The 16,049-nt window shown below is 49.9% G+C and overlaps 1 protein-coding gene across 3 annotated transcripts in view; it reads right to left on the bottom strand.

Moving 5' to 3' along the window:
• The window catches only part of LOC144170436 (tyrosine-protein phosphatase Lar-like), an 88,592-nt gene extending 80,748 nt beyond the window's left edge, over window positions 1-7,844 (bottom strand). For 2 of the 3 annotated variants that reach the window (XM_077700232.1, XM_077700249.1), the window contains exon 1: window positions 7,680-7,843. The gene's annotated coding sequence lies outside the window, so the exon portion shown is untranslated. Of the gene's footprint in view, window positions 1-7,679 lie in introns of all 3 variants that reach the window. The other variant, XM_077700240.1, reaches the window with a different exon arrangement.
• Between the last annotated feature and the right edge of the window lie 8,205 nt (window positions 7,845-16,049).

The raw sequence follows: 16,049 nt of genomic DNA, 5'->3' as shown, positions 1-16,049 counted from the left end.
TCACTCGAACAGTGGCGATGAGTCGACTTACGTATGGCGCTCCTGTCTATAAACTCACCAACGCGCATATGAAACATCTTCACGTTCTTTATAGCGCTGCTCTTCGCACCATTACCGGACTTCTGCGCCATATTCGCACGGAAGCCCTGAATCAATCAGCCCCAGTACCCCAACTCGAACTGCTCCTCGAGGAAACTCAACAACTGCACGAAGATCGCCGCTCATTGACCCGGCAGGGGGCGGCTCTTATAACTTGGGACTCGCAAATAGCGCTCAGCACCCCCCCCCCCCCCCCCAGCCCCACCGCAGCATCCCTCTCCCCCATGGGAACGCCCCTTAGGGGTTGACAATCTGCAACGCATAAACATCCCAAGATCCCGCTCCAGATTTCGCCATCATGCTGTTTCCTGCTCTCCGGCGGCTAAACTCACTGATGAACAAGACGTTTACACAGATGCGAGCGTGCCTGCTGGCCTGCTGGACTGGCTTGGCGATGTCCAGATTTACCTAATTTAGACGGCGCTCGCATTCGACAAGCATCCAGTACCTCTGTAATAGACGCTGAGCTACATGCCATCATTGCAGTTCTCGACTACTTGTACTGCGAGACGTTGTGGGGATCCCTTGTATCCCCTTTTCCTCCTCCCGCGAGGGCGACCTTCAAACGAGCGCGCTGCCGCATGTGACTTCGCCTCGCGGGCCGACGCGCCGGCGGGCACCAACTGTCCCGCCGCCGCTGTCTCTCCTCCTCACCGGGGAAACTACCTCCTCTCCCCCGCACCTTTATAACCGCGGCGCGCGCGTTGCGCATCTCTCTCTTGCCCTTGGCTCGGGCGCACGGAAAGGAGATGGAGATGAACGCGGGGGATCGCGGCTCGTCCGCACCCTCGCCGCCACCCGTCCGGACCGGGGCCCCAGACCCCAATCGGACGCGCGAGGTAGGCTAGTCCAACCTCGCCGGCAACCCCCGTGTCGCCTCAGCCGTCGCGGCCCGCTTGAGGCGCGCGTTGATATAGTGTAGTTCTTAGTCCTGTCGGGGCGATAATATATGCGCTGTACCACTCGGCCAATAAATTTCCTGGTTCGCCCTGGCCCTTTGGAGCCTGTCGTCGCCTTTGTCGGTGAGTCGCATCCGTCGCGGCGTCTCCCTTGTGGAGGCCGCGAACCTCTCTGGGGCATTTTGGATGGGTCATTTCCGGGCGTGGGGACACACCCTGTATCCCACCTGAACCCGCTAAGGGCCCATAGAGCCCACATTGGCGCTCAACGTCTCTAGCGAAGCTAGCCAGGGTCCTCTGCTATCCCGTCCGCAGGCCCATCATGCCCACAACGTTCTGTCCCATTACCACCCCGCATTCGGTTCCTGACTGACTCCCAAATGGCGCTACGTGAGCTCCGGAAATCGTTCTCCGATCACCCTCTGGTTCATAAGATTCAACATATGATTAGTCTGCTTGCTCGCAACGGTACCTCTGTACGTGTTGCATGGATAACGAGACTAATGGGTCAAGGTTCCAGCAACCAGGCTGCACATGACGCAGCGCAGGAGAGTCTTCAAGTAACTCCTCCACCGGCTGGCGGCCCTGCTCCCCCGCTCTCCCTCAGGCAACAGCTGGATCACGCTCGCCAGGCTAGGCACAAGCGCCTTGCTTCTGCTACTCCTGCAGTTTTCCTGCATAAAGTCCAATCACTAACTCGTGCTGCAGAAGTTTTCATAAACAAAGTTCGCGCGAACGCTGCACTGACCCCCCCCCCCCATCACACGCAAATGGCATAACCCGACGGGCGAACCTCCGCCCTACTTCCCATCATGCAACACGCTACAGTAGCCAATCTGACCCACCTTATTCGGCACTTCTCTGCGTACCAATCCTTCCCCCCCATCCTGCTGAATGCCCTGCCCAATCCAAGCGAGATACCCCCCACGACTCTCAGCGACCCCGATTTCTTCGCTGCCCTTGAGCGCTTTACTCTCGAGAGTGGCCTCGAAAAGGTAGTTTAGCCGGGGTCTACCCCCCCCCCCCTACCTGTACATTCAGGAACTGTATATTCCTCTCCAGGATATTCAAGTGAACATCGCCTCCAGACCACCTCTCCCCTCCTCTTCTCCCCCCCCCCCCCCCTCTTCTGGCCGCTGGGCCCTCCTCGTGTTAATAAAAGCCTTTCACTCACTCCCCGTACTCCCCTCTGCACCCTCTCCTCACCTTGAAAACGAACGAGCGATTAGACGCTTTCACTCCGCCCAGCCTCGCGAGGCACCTGTTTGATCTTGGCTGAGCTTGAAGGTCACACGGACACTGACAGGCGTTTCCTGGGTTTGTACCTGGAGGAAAAATTGGCCGCGTATGTCGCTGCAAATATCGTCGCAAGGCGATAGTCTTCTGCCGCCCCTACCCCGTAAATGCCTCTCTTCTCTTCCCCTCCCGCCTCGCTACTGCCACGATGACCACAATAGAGGTTTGCCCAAGTCAATTTTCCTGCGTTCCACTGCTTTCTTTACTGTTGGACTAGGAGGTACCGCCACGTAGACTATAGTTCATACCACGAGCTACTTGCAGCACTGTGGAGGCTACATTGTTGTCAACAGTACGCCCACTGAGGGTGCCTAACGCACCATGAAGGGGGCCCTGAAAGGACATCTCCCTCTCACCCGCCGCGGTGGCTCAGTGGCTAAGGCGTTGCGCTGCTGAGCACGAGGTCGCGGGTTCGATTCCCGGCCACGGTGGCCGCTTTTCTGATGGAGGCGAAAAGCAAAAACGCCCGTGTGTACGAGATTTCGGCGCACGTTAAAGATCCCCAGGTGGTCAAAATTAATCCGGAGCCCTCCACTACGGCGCGCCTCATCGCCTGCGTTGCGTCGGCGCGTTAAACCCCACAATCAATCAATCAACACCTCCCTCTCGGCAGGTGGAACCGCAAGGCCCCGGCGCCTTTTGTCGCTTCCTTCGCGGTGAGTTAGGCGCCCTGAGAGGGCGGACTGTTGACAACAGTGTAGCCTCCACATTGCTGCACGTAGCTTGTGGTATGAACTATTCGCCCCGAGCGCGAACACAGTCGGCCCCTGGCGGCGGCGGGACGAACCGCTCCTAGTGTGGATGGCGCTCTCGCGTCGTCTGCTTTTTCACGTTGCGTGCGGCGCAAGACGCGTGCTGCACACGACAGAACAACCAATATATGTGCTCGTTTGGCAGTAAGCAATGACATAGTTAGCTCTGCGTGCGCATTTCCTCTAGAAACGCAATAATCAGCGGCCGTTGCGGGTTAATGCGCTGGTTTAATTCCTCGAAACATCTTCGCCCTGGTCACCGCTTGAGTATGAAACATGTTATAAACATTGCTTCCACACATTGCACTGTTCTTATTGTTGAGTGCAGTCGTCTGCCGTTTCGGGAACGTCGAAGGGTGCTTTTTGAAGGTGGCGTGGTGATTATTTAAAGGATAAAAGTTTAGTACGCGAAACGGGTAAGAAGCGACAAGACCTGTGCATACGCGTGCAAATTCCACACCCTTGTAAAATTGCGCTGTGTCCTTATAGAAAGAAGAAACAAACAAAAACATTTACACTGCACACTACCTGTGCGCTATCGCCCATACATTACCGGCCACGTATTTAATTACACCCGCAAGCGCCTGTGCACATGTGACTGTGTCCTTTCCGTACCTTTTCTAAAATAAATACCATTTTTGGACAGTCGTTGGTTATACCAGAGACTCTGGTCTCTGGTTATACTCAGGAGGAGGAATAAACATTTATTCAACTGTATCGAGTTGCTAATTTTACGTGTTATTTTAAATACGTTTCTATGTATGCGCAAGAGTATTGGGGAATTTTTCGGTAAAATTAAGCAGTTGTGAGTTTGCGTCAGTCATGTGGCATTTCGTGTGTCATTTTCATATATATCATTTTCAAATCCGACATGAATCCCCTTGTCCAGAAACGTGTCTCACTCAGCGTAACCAAATGCCTAATTTGGTCACGTCTTAACCTCTTAACGTGGACCTAAGTTTAAAGAAAGAGGAGAAAACGCGTAATATATAATGCACGTTGTTGCCCACATGTGTGGGAGGTGTGTGCCATGACTCGCTGTTTTTTTTTTATTTTTTTCCCACAATGCTTGCTTTCAATACAATTTTGAAAAAGGCGCCCCACAATTCCTGGACAATCTCGGAACAAAGGGGGTTAATCAGTTTTGAAAATACGTGTAGTGCTTTTTCACCGCTACAGAACACGACGCTAGTGTAGTTTCGATTGTAAGTAATACTGATAACCATAGTTTGGCTTTTCGCGCTCGTTGTTACATGGGTTCTCTTCTCGCTGCTCTTGCAACGTTGGCAGGACCCCCCCCCCCCCCTCCCCCTTCCCGAAAAAAAAAACGAAATGCACAGAATTTCATTTTTTAACCAATCCTCAAGAATTAAATGCCAAGACAAAGGCGATATTCAGTTTACAAAACAAAGTAGTTACCGGGAACCCGCTGCGCTGATTTGCAACGAGAAATAAAAAGGAAATGTTTTACTACATCTGCAACAGCGCAACTTCATTTATTGCCATCTTTAGGGTTCGTAAGCGACCTTAAACGCAAGAATGCAAACACATCTCGCTGTTGCAGGCACCAGTTAAATTTTAAAATGAACGTAAATGGTCAACAGAGCAGCCGTAACAGAAAATTTGTGCTCACTGTGAGGTCCCAGAAGCTTGGTTCGCACACTGTAAACCTGCTTGTCACTTTGCGAAAACCTAGCTAAACATGAGATGTGGATTGTACTGCGTGCGTTGACAATTCAATTCGTAAGTTCACTTGCGACGAAAGCCGTAAATAAGGGATCCGAAACCGTTATTCATCGTATACCTTCCTTCAGAGTCGCTAAAATTTCATTTAAAATACCCGTTAGAGCGGCTACATTTTTATCTCTGCGCTGATCAAAATTCAGCAATTTTGTATTGCCTTTTGAACACACAAAAAATATCGTAAGCTCTCAGAAAGAATTTTGGGGCAGTTAAGTAGTGTTACCATTTCAGAGCATCCCACAAATGCAAGAATGCGTCATGCTACCAGTGAAAGCGATTGAGATTGCCGTTGTAAACTGAATTTCAGAGATCGAGGCTTCCTGATTTGTTTCTATTTATGCGTTTATTGAAGGCTCAAAGCCATCGTCTGGGAAGATCGAGCTTGCTACGAGCCACAGCGTACAAGTTCATTGTCACAATTACGGCCATTCTGAGATTCCCGATGAGTCGTCGCTTTTTTTGGGCGTAATAATGAAAACTGACTGCCGCTTCCATGCTATACATTGAACGTTGAGGAACCGAACTACAGCATACCACTTTTGTTTGCACCTTTCGTGCGCACATACGGCGAGAAAAGGGCACGAAGCGCGCCCACAGTGTGCATTCTTACGGGCCGCTCAGCGGAACATCCACACTTGCAGCGCGCCGCTGTCGCCACCTACATGTCGAGCTCGCGGCCAATAGGCTTGGGCGCGAGCTTTCTGTATTTTGTGGGTCAAAAAATTGTTTTCAACGCGTGTTTTGTATTTGCTAGGGTAAATGAAGCGCACGTCTATTTTCAATTAAAAGAACACTGCCTAGTACCAGTTATGTATTGATGCTTTGCCTCAGATATGCCTAATGTTTCCTTTTCTGCTCAACAATGTTGACATGTGGTTCCAGAGTTAATGGTTTGCAAAGGTTATATGAATATATATATACATATATATATATATATATATATATATATATATATACATATATATATATATATATATATATATATATATATATATATATATATATATATATATATATATATATATGTGTGTGTGTGTGTGTGTGTGTGTGTGTGTGTGTGTGTGTGTGTGTGTGTGTGTGTGTGTGTGTGTGTTCCAGAATTCGTTTATCTTTTGGCCGGGTGGTTGAATCGAGGAACAGACAGGCAAACATACAGACGGGCCAAAATTTTCGTGTTTAAGTAGCCCAAGAAACGCTATCGTCTTTAATAAGCTTCGCTTAAAAGCCGGGGCCCGACGTCTGTGTCACTCCTCACCTTTATGAGGAGCGAGTAGCACGATAGCCCCTCTATACTATAGGGCTGTAGTTCCTCATGGCAAGAGAAAAGTAGCACGAGGGGAATTGCCGTCGTTCTCAGGTGCAGTTTCGGCAGACTTTTTCGTTAAAAGCACCACAAATTCTCCGTGCATGTGCAGTCATAGCAGTTAAAGAAAATGAACATGCGTTTTATCGCGTGCGTCTTCTCCTCACGCTCACAGCGAGTAAGGCAGCCCCGCTTATTGACGCCTTTCCAGACACAGACGGCTCTAAAGACTCCGTGAAAGGCACCTATACGTAAACGCGCCAAATCATTACCGATGGACACAAGCTTGATTTTTTCATCTTCTCTACCCCCTGCAGCACACCCTTTTTTTTTTCGCTGGTCGGAGCCCCTGATGAAAAAAAAAAAGTGCCTGAGGCCAGGGTTTACACATTGTATGCGCCTGGGACCTCTAGTATAGGAAGCAAGACAATTAGGGGAAGAGAGGTGTCCTGTCTGGAATACACGAGCTCATAAGTGCTGCCGAGTGTGCTGTCTCAAGAAGGGTGCGAAAACCAAGTTTTTCTGCTGCGTGCGATGATGCTTCGTGTATGTACCAGAGAAACCGCAGTCAGGTACCAAATGAGAGATATATCCGAAACGCGCTTCGCTTTTATTGCGATAAAATTACGCCCATCTTCCCGCGAGGGAACCCTGAGTGATGCGACGCATCGGGGGGTTCAGTTGGTCGTAACGTTGCCTTGAGCGTTTTGCGCTGACGCTGGTATTGGATTGTGTCAGCCCACTCGCTGAAGGGACCGTCGCTTCCATCACGTCTTCATCGGAAGAATCAAGTCAAGCACGGAGTCGTCAAGCAAAGGCACGCGGCGTCGAACGAGAGCGAGCGCTGACTGAACCGCCGCAGCGCGCTACCCGCTTTAAACGCGAACTAACGGTCTCCTCCGTCCGGATACGTTTTTGCGCCGCCCACGCATTCGCGGCCACCAATCGATTCCGATCAACTTTCAACTTCATGCCTCGTAACAGGCCATCAAAATATTACTTTCCGGCACTCAAATTACCGCACAGAATAAACTGAGCGACAAAACAATAGCCTATTGATGGCTGCCGTACACTAGTATTTTTTTTCTATGGGGGGAAGTGAGGGGGGGGGGGGGGTTGTAAACAGAAGAATGAAGATGCTTATGGCGAATAATGCCTGCTTTATCACTGGAGTGTTTCCTTTGGGTATACAACATAAAAAGGCCTGAGCAGCAAGGCGTAAAAAAAAAAAAAAAGATACGCAGATACCCGCCAAAAATGGCCCACACAACCAACTGAAATCAACTGAATTCCATTTGAAAAGAAGTTAACCAACGATCACAGATGTTGGTGATTTTGATTTACGTTGTAATTGACTGGCAATCGTTGCTGAGCAAGGCAACACATCTGTTGCGACGCCGCGCCAATGGACACACCAAATCGGCGCTCCCCGACACACACAGCTTGCGAGCTCCTTTACAACTTCATCCGCACTCTCCGATCCCCAGCGCCGTTGTGCCCGCTCCCTAATGAACTCATTTACAAACACGCAGCTGGCGCTCCATATTCACGTGGGTGTTTACACCGGGGGAAGTATACACTCCTCACCTTCCGTCTCTCCTGCTTGGTGAAGCTTGGGGCGACCGAGCGGGCGAGCGAAGCGGGCCGAACAGCAGCTCAGACTGCTGGGTCCTCCCGTATACACGCAATGCGTGAGGCTGGTGTAGCGTAAGCTATGCAATGCCGCTGCTGACCATACCCGCGCCGACAAAAACAACTGCGACAGTTGTATGGTAGATTACGTTTACCAAACGTGAATGATTACCAAAAAAATTCCCCCGCATTTCCCCGAGGGGGAGAATGTGAAAGTGCGAATGCACGGTTGTCGGCCCGCTTGCGGCGCTTGCGCTCGGCCCCCGCAGTCCACCGCCTCGCCGCCTCCTCTTCCATCTCTTCCATCGGGTTTGTAGTATCACGTGTACACCACGCAGTTATCAAGCCGCTATAACGCCGCTGAGTCGCCAACGCACGCCGCTGATGACGTAGTTTGAATGCGTTAAAGATATAAGGCGCGTTACTCACACTGATATCAGCGTGGCGTCCGTGGCTTAGTCGGTAGAGCGTCGCGCTGCGGCCGCAAAGTCCTCGGATCGAAACCTGGCGCCGGATGCTGTTTCTTTTTTAAATATAGTGGAGCACTGCGGACGCCGACGCCGACGCCGCCGCCGCCGACGCCGCCGGCGGTGGATGGTTTGGGGTCGCTTATAAAGTGCATTCGCACTTAAAATGATTACCAAACATTTTCCGTTAGACACAAAGGCATTGTTATACAAGACTTACATCCGCCCTATTCTCGAATACGCGTGCACAGTCTGGGACCCTTGGACGGTCACAGATACAGAGCGGATAGAAAGGATTCAAAATTTGTCTGTTCGTTTTGTTTGCAGTGATTATTCCAGGAATTTTAGTGTGTCCCGGGCAAAAAATTCTCTGGGATGCAATCTTTGCATGGCCGCAGAAAAATGCTCCGACTGGCGCTTTTTGAGAGCATATTTCACTCAAAAACTGGAATAAACCGCGACAATTACTTACAAAATCCAGATTACATCTCTTCCAGAAGGGATCATTCACTCTAAGTAAAAGAAATTTCATGCAGAACAAATCTGTTTAAAATGTCCTTTTTTCCGAAGTCTATACCGGACTTTTGTCTTGAACGTCGAGTGAAACTTTCGCCGCATGCCTGCAGATGAGGTGATTCATTTCAATTGTATGCTGTCTTTATTCGCCGTTGTACAACAGTTTGTGTTATTTCGGTTGTTACTGTTCGATTTTGCTTTGTACAAACCTGTACTCAGTGTTTTCTTTTTATTGTATCTCCCCCCCCCCCCCCCCCCTGTAATGCCAACATTGGTGCTGTGGGTATCGTGATAAATAAATAAATAAATAGCTTAGTTGGAAATATGCGGCGTCGACGAAGGCCAAGACGATGGGTGTTGTTGCTATTATACTGTCCACGCGTCATGATGGTTAATGGCTAGTGTTTCACCAATCAGCTGCGATGACAGCGGCAACGATCATTTTGTGCGTGGTAGGGAGTCCAAGTCGTTGAACTTCAGTTTGACCGAGTGGCGGCTCCACTGAGCTCCGTCGGCCGCCATCGTGCTGGTGGTTATATATCGTATAGTAGACGACACGGCTGACGCGGTTTATGTTGGGATTCGGCCGCTGTGGTTCTATTCCTCTGCACACGTCTGCGGCTACCTGGAACGAACGTACATACGTGTTAAAATTGTTTGTTCCTTTATAAGTTGGTACTCTTCGGCCTGACACAATATGCTGCTAGCGATGTTAACAAGGTAAATGCCAAAGTCCATTGCGCAACTGGCGTGTCCTAAAACTGCCGCAGTAATCCTCGAAACAAACAGAACGACAAATATTTTTGCGACACTTGGATTCTTAATTCCTTATTCATACGTGAAGGGCCCAAGAAGGCGCCAGGATAACACGTCGCTCTAGGGCTCAAAGCGGAAAGCAGTCCGTAGGAGTACGTCGTGCCTGCGGGAACCACTTCATTAAATGTCAAGACAGTGACAGTAGCGGATTCACACGTATTAAACTGGTTTCAGGAATCAATTTCAAACCGTAGCCTGATCTCGCTGCGCTTTAGCTGTTGCAAGAAGCCGCTCTTCAGGTATCTGTTCCGTGCCAGAAAAATGGACGAGGTAACTTCACATCCGTCTGGGTCAACCATGGGAAACCTTAACAAAAAAAGCTCGTAAAAGGGTAGTAACGGCTGTATTTACTAACTTTTTACGGAGTTTACTACCCCCAAATACGGTACGTAGGTCCTACCACTAAGTGTGGAACCGTTACTAGTCTAGACCGTGCACTTAGTAATTGCTGCTGGTTTGATACTAACATTCACTGAAGTAACAAATTCTATGAATTATTGAACATAATACCTACAGCTCTTTTTCCACACCAAATCCCAATTAAAAAGTTTTTGCAAATCCACATGCTGTCTTGTATATGCTCCCCTTATAATGCATAATTATAAAATTATCGCTAAAATATTTTATTTTTATGACCAGCCCACCGACTCTCTCGGGGGCTTTCCACTGCTGGCTATAAAAGCAAGAAGAGCAAATGTATTTTTAAGGTAACTAAGTAAAATACTCGCTCTCCTCGTGCATCCCGTTGGCTTTCTTGCTCAATTAACTTGTTGATTGTCCACGTGTAATGTGTGCGTGATGAATCTGTGTCTATGTCGCGCTGCGCAGTCAGCAGATCCACATTGTTGACCAGTTAGTAAAAGCAACTACGTACGTAGTCAATACTGGTTCGTAGTCAAAACTGGTTAGTGTTCTGTTAGTAAGTGCGCCGACCTTTTTAAGAGGGATGTATGTATGTTCCAAATATTTTTATATTTATTTTTGCGACGTTTTTAGCCCGCTCGTCACCCAACACGATCGGGCTGTAACACGTAGCTCGAAAAAAATTTACACCATCTTCCCGCGAGGGGAACCATGGGGTAGATGCGACGCATCGGGGGTTGCCGTTTCGTTTCCGTTATGTTAGCGATGTCAGCGTGTGGGTTGCTGTTGTTGTGTATCCTATTTACGCAGCATGTTCACCCCCGATGCGTCGCATCTACGCCATGGTTCCCCTCGCGGGAAGATGGTGTAAATTTTTTAACCGAGCGCAAACTGCGCGCTTACGCACAGCTGGCACGGCGACGGGAGCGAGCGCAGCCGAGCGCAAGCTGCGCGCTGACCGCGCTGACGCACAGATGGCGCTGCGGTGAGAGCGGCGGAGCACGCAGCTGCAGCGGCGAGGAGAATGGGGGAGGGATGCGGACTACGCCGCGACAACGCGGGACAAGGCGAGTTAAAGAGATGCGTCGCATCTAAAATATATGCGGGAACATGTTCCCACATATTCTTTGAGCTAAGTGTATGCATTATTTCAAGTCCTAAGCGCCTTCAAAAATACGCCTCATACACAGAAAAGCAAACTAACTCGCATGACCGGCCGATAACCATGCCTTATATTCACACATTTTAAGGTAAAGTTACACTCCAGCTGCTCGATATTCTAATGGTCAAAACTTTTTTCTTTCACCGCTGCGAACACACGGACGGTTGCACCCTAGCGGCCGTACACAGCTGACGTCTGGCTCGCGCACGCCAGTTTTCGAGGTGGAACCAATATTTCACAGCCCATTCTCCGTATCTGAGAGAAAATGGCTGCAAAAGAAGTGATAATGTGCACGGCCGAGCCTCAGTCAAGTGGTGCTCGGCCCGCTCTGCACTTTCTGGATTATTTTGTGTGAACTCAAGTCTTTACACCGGCAACGTGGTTAGAACAGTGTTCTTCAATGTTCGCGATGCTGCCCGCGGGCTCCGCATGGCCTCCGGGGCTTCCCAATCCGCCCGCTACACATCTTGGCTCGATGGCTGCAGCTGCCCCTGGAGCGCTAGGCCTACCGTCAACTTCTAATGCTCCACAGAGTGTGCCTCTCCAACCTCCTGCAACTTTGCTCTCTACGGGGATTGCACCACAGGATGCGATTGCGGCCACACGCGCCGACATCACCACTGAAGGTATGGATCACGACATCAGTTCAATCTCTTCCGAGTCTTCGACCACCATGACCTATGAGTACTCTAAAGACGGCGCACTCCCCCCCAACGAGGAGAAGTTTCAACTTGTTGTGCCTCCCAAACGACGTCGAGGATCTAAAAGATATCTGTCTGTCGCGGCAAGCAACGCAGCTCCAAGTGCCCCAAAGCATGGGCTCACTGTGATCTTAAAGCCGCTGGATTAAAAAAAATTATTACTCGCTTTAATCCACTGTCGCTGAAAGAAAGCCTGGAAGGCAAGGCACCGGACGGGGTGCTGCAGCTGCGACCAAATTACAGGCTCACCCTCATGGATATAGACACATGGAATGCCGATGCTACTGAACGCCTCCTGCAAATAACAGCGATCGGGGACATTCCCGTGAGTGCCTTTGAACCTCGCCCAGCAAGCTGCGCTGTTGGAGTTATCAGGGGGGTAACACAGGGCATCACTGACATTGAAATACTTGAGAGCGTGCGGCAGAGAACACCAGCATGATTGGCGCGACGCATAGGGAAATCAGAGGTTATACAGATTATTTTCACCACTGACCCGAGACCTGAATATGTCATCCTGGGATACACTCGACACCAGGTGTACGACTACGAAGAAAAACCGGTGCAGTGTACGCGATGTCAGCTTCTATGTCATATCGCTGGAACGTGCAAGCGCAAGTTGCGCTGCCCCCGCTGTGGAGACGACCATGAGCTGAAGGCCTGTACTTCAACTGAGAAGCACTGTCCAAACCGTGGCAGGACTCATGAGGCTGACTTTAACTTTTGTCCGACGTTTCATCGAAGAAACGCTCCACACGTCGCGACACCAAAACAACAACAGAAGAGAGGCAAAGTTAGAACACCGATTTTGACTTCTCTGAGTTCCCGCCGCTACCACCGCAGACGCCTGATCAAGTTCCGCAAGCTCCAACCCCTCCCACCGCTCCTGCTGCCCCACGGCAGCACGCCTGGACACGTTCCAGCCAAGACCGCATGAGCCGGCAGAGCGTGCAACCATCTACGAACTCTGGTTCATCAATACTCTGCCTCATTGACACCGTACGATCAGTTCTAGCACCTTTCACGTCTCCTGTGACTCGTGCTATTCTTACTTTACTTGACACACCCTTCCTTCGAAGCTGGCTGTAACTTCTATTGGGACTGCTATGACGGTACCGATGCAAACTCTTCGGAATCAGGCAACAGTGTTCCAGTGGAATGCCTCCTGACTATCATCTCAGTTGTCTGACTTTAGGCAACTCATCAATAAGCATAGGTTCCCAGTCGTCGCCATTTCAGAATCCAGACTGCGTCGGGATGTCCGTCTTTCGGGATACTCTCTGTATCGGTCTTTGACGAGCAAAGGAAACAGCAGAGTGTTCCTTGCAATTCGTAATGACTTAACTTTTCTAGTGCATAATGTGGAGCCAGATGACTCGAATAAGTATGTCGCGGCAACGGTGAAGCACAATCAGGTGGCTTTCACTGTAATCATAGGATACATTGCACCTAAGGCAAAGTTCAACGTTAAGCGTCTTCAAGCCCTCTTGGACTCTACGCCGCCGCCGCACTTGCTTACGGGGGATTTCAACGGGCACCATCCAGATTGGGGCAGTGTTAAGACGACACCAAGGGGGAACACTCTGCTCGATGTGGCCAGCCAAGCAGGACTATAGCAGTGCTCAACAGTGGTGGTCCCACGATCTTTCGGGGCAGGGTTTCAAGCGTATTGGATGTGACTATGGTGTCCGCTTCTCTGCTGCCTGTCGTATCCTGGTATCCAGACATTGAAAGCTTCGGCAGCGACCACGTCCCAACGTACACCATGATTGCTGGAGTTCGCGGCGGTACCATCAAGCGGCTACTGTCGACTGTAAACTGGACGACCTTCGGAGACATGCTGGAGGATAATGCTGACGCATTGTCTACGAACGAAAAGCTGGCGGAAGCTATTGCCAGGGCCCAGCCACAGTCAACACGACGGAGCTGGGTGCAGGCGTCGGCACCAGTGGACGGAGAGTATGAATGCCTTCGCGCGATTCGCAGGAGAGCAGAGCGTCGTGCGATAAAAACGCTGTCACCAGATGACATTCGAGCTTCAAGACATGCCCAGAAGCGCATTCAGAAGTACTTGAATAAGACTGCAAGACAGCGTTGGAAAGAATTTTGTTCCAAGCTTGATCCCCGCAAATCGCTGACTCGCATTTGGCAAGTTTTCCGCAGCCTGAGAGCAACACCGAGTCAAGCTCATCCGTTCTCATCAATAGCTCTCCAGCGTGGCGTCAGTGAACTGGACGTAGATGACGAATTTTGCGCCAAGGTAGCTCCCCGGAGCTATGCAGTGATTTCAGAGGTCCCGACCGATTGGCTGTCCACTACGAATGCTACGCTCATAGATGAATTATTCACTGTGCACGAGGTAATCACAGCGTTAGCGTCCGTTAACCTGCCTTCTTCGCAGGCGCCGATGGCGTTACATACTCAGCTTTGCGACATCTCGGCTGTAACGCCCTCCGGCAACTGCTTACCTTCTACAACAAGTCGTGGGAGACAGGCCGCGTGGAAGCAAGCTGGAAAGTTGGTCGCCTAGTAGCGGAGGAAAACTGCCAACCGACATCAACTCTTACCGCCCTATTGTTTTACTAAGCTGCATGGGGAAGGCAATTGAGAAAATGGTGCTGCAGCGACTCATCTGGGACCTTGAGGACAGAGAAGTGTATCCCCCAGAGATGTCAGGGTTCAGAGAAGGAAGAAGCAGCATCGACAACGTCATTGCTTTGGTGAGAGACATTCATCGGCAAAAGGTTGTAAAAAAGATCACAGTAGCTGTGTTCCTAGACATCAAGGCGGCTTTCGATAGCGTTTCTCGTGAAGCTATTCGAATTTGCAGGGCTACGAGGGCGGATGCACACTTGGCTCTGTAACTACAGTAATACCTCGTTAAGTCGAACTCGGATATCTCGAAAAATCGGCTAAGTCGAAATTTTCCGCGGCACCGAACCATTTCCTATACGTCCTATGTATTTGGTGCCCTTTATTTCGAAGTATTTTTGGGTCAAACTGCGGATATCTCGAAATCTTGAAAGAGGGGAACGAAAATTTCGCCGCCGCGTACCGTTTCACAAGATTCGCACGATGCTTCCGCGCATAAGCCCCTCGATTTCTTTCACGTTGAGCCGCGACTATCACAAAGCCGATGTTTTCGTGAAGTCTGAGCCTAGAGGCATATCGACTTCGTGTTGCGTCATGTGACGGTAGAGACATGCGCAGAGGTACCGCAGGATGTGCGCGTGACAGGAGAACTTACAGACGCCGAAATCGTTGAAATAGCCGCAAAAGGACGGCGAAGACGGGGGCGATGATGACGAACCTCCTTGAGAGATGCCGACATATGCCGAAACGGAGAATTTGCTGCGCTTGCTGCGAAATAAGGTTGAGTGCAGCGGCGGGGAAGATCGGCTAATGCAATGCGTCAACTCCGTGTAGCAGCTAGAGGATTTCTTACTATAGGCCTGAGTGCGGCCGCAAAGCAGACCAGCGTTACGCAGTTCTTTTCTGCTAAGTAAAATTGCAGTGCTACAAAACCCAGCCCGCGAACGTATCCTGTATGTTGTTTTTCTCTTTAAAACCTTTATGAAAAGCAAGATTGAAAGCTGGTGTTTAAGAGCTGCTAAGTAGTAGCGCCTTTTGTGCAAAGAACTCGATATTTCATGGCAATTCACGCAACTTTGCTTATCTCGAACATCCGCTTATCTCGAAATATTTCCCGTTTTTTACTACTTCGAGTTAACGAGGTATTACTGTACTTGCATAAGCGCTATGTCTATATGAGCACCAATGAAGGCGACACAAGGCGGCATGAGATTACACAGGGCGTCCCTCAAGGCGGAGTCCTAACTGTGCTGTTTAGCATCTGTCTCATCCGCATCACGAAAGTGCTACCCCAAGGTGTCAACACATCTCTCTATGCTGATGACATTTGTGTCTGGGCTTCTGGCAAAAACCGGAGAAGTATACGATCAAAGCTGCAGAAAGCTATTCTTGCAATTCAAAAGTACCTTAGCACCTGTGGCTTGCTGATTTCACCCGAAAAGTGTCCCGCGGTTGCCTTTACGAGGCGGGATGTATCCCGCTATCCTCTGCTCATAAATGACACAGAAATACCGTACGTTCACAACCATAAATTTCTCGGAGTTACATTAGATCGCTCACTATCTTGGGCCCCCCCTATCCGTAACCTTAGAGACGGCCTGCACTCATTTATGCCCATTTTACGGATGCTGACAGGAAAAACATAGGGCTGCTCAGTGTCTTCACTATTGCAACTTTATAAGGCACTATTTCTTGGCCTTCTGCGGTA

This window comes from Haemaphysalis longicornis, unplaced genomic scaffold (assembly GCF_048455015.1).
Source record: "Haemaphysalis longicornis isolate Haplotype H1 unplaced genomic scaffold, Haemaphysalis longicornis Haplotype H1 scaffold_1, whole genome shotgun sequence".
Lineage (NCBI taxonomy): Eukaryota > Metazoa > Arthropoda > Arachnida > Ixodida > Ixodidae > Haemaphysalis > Haemaphysalis longicornis.
The sequence above is the reverse complement of the archived record's forward strand: the minus strand, read 5'-3'. Positions and strand labels throughout refer to the sequence as shown.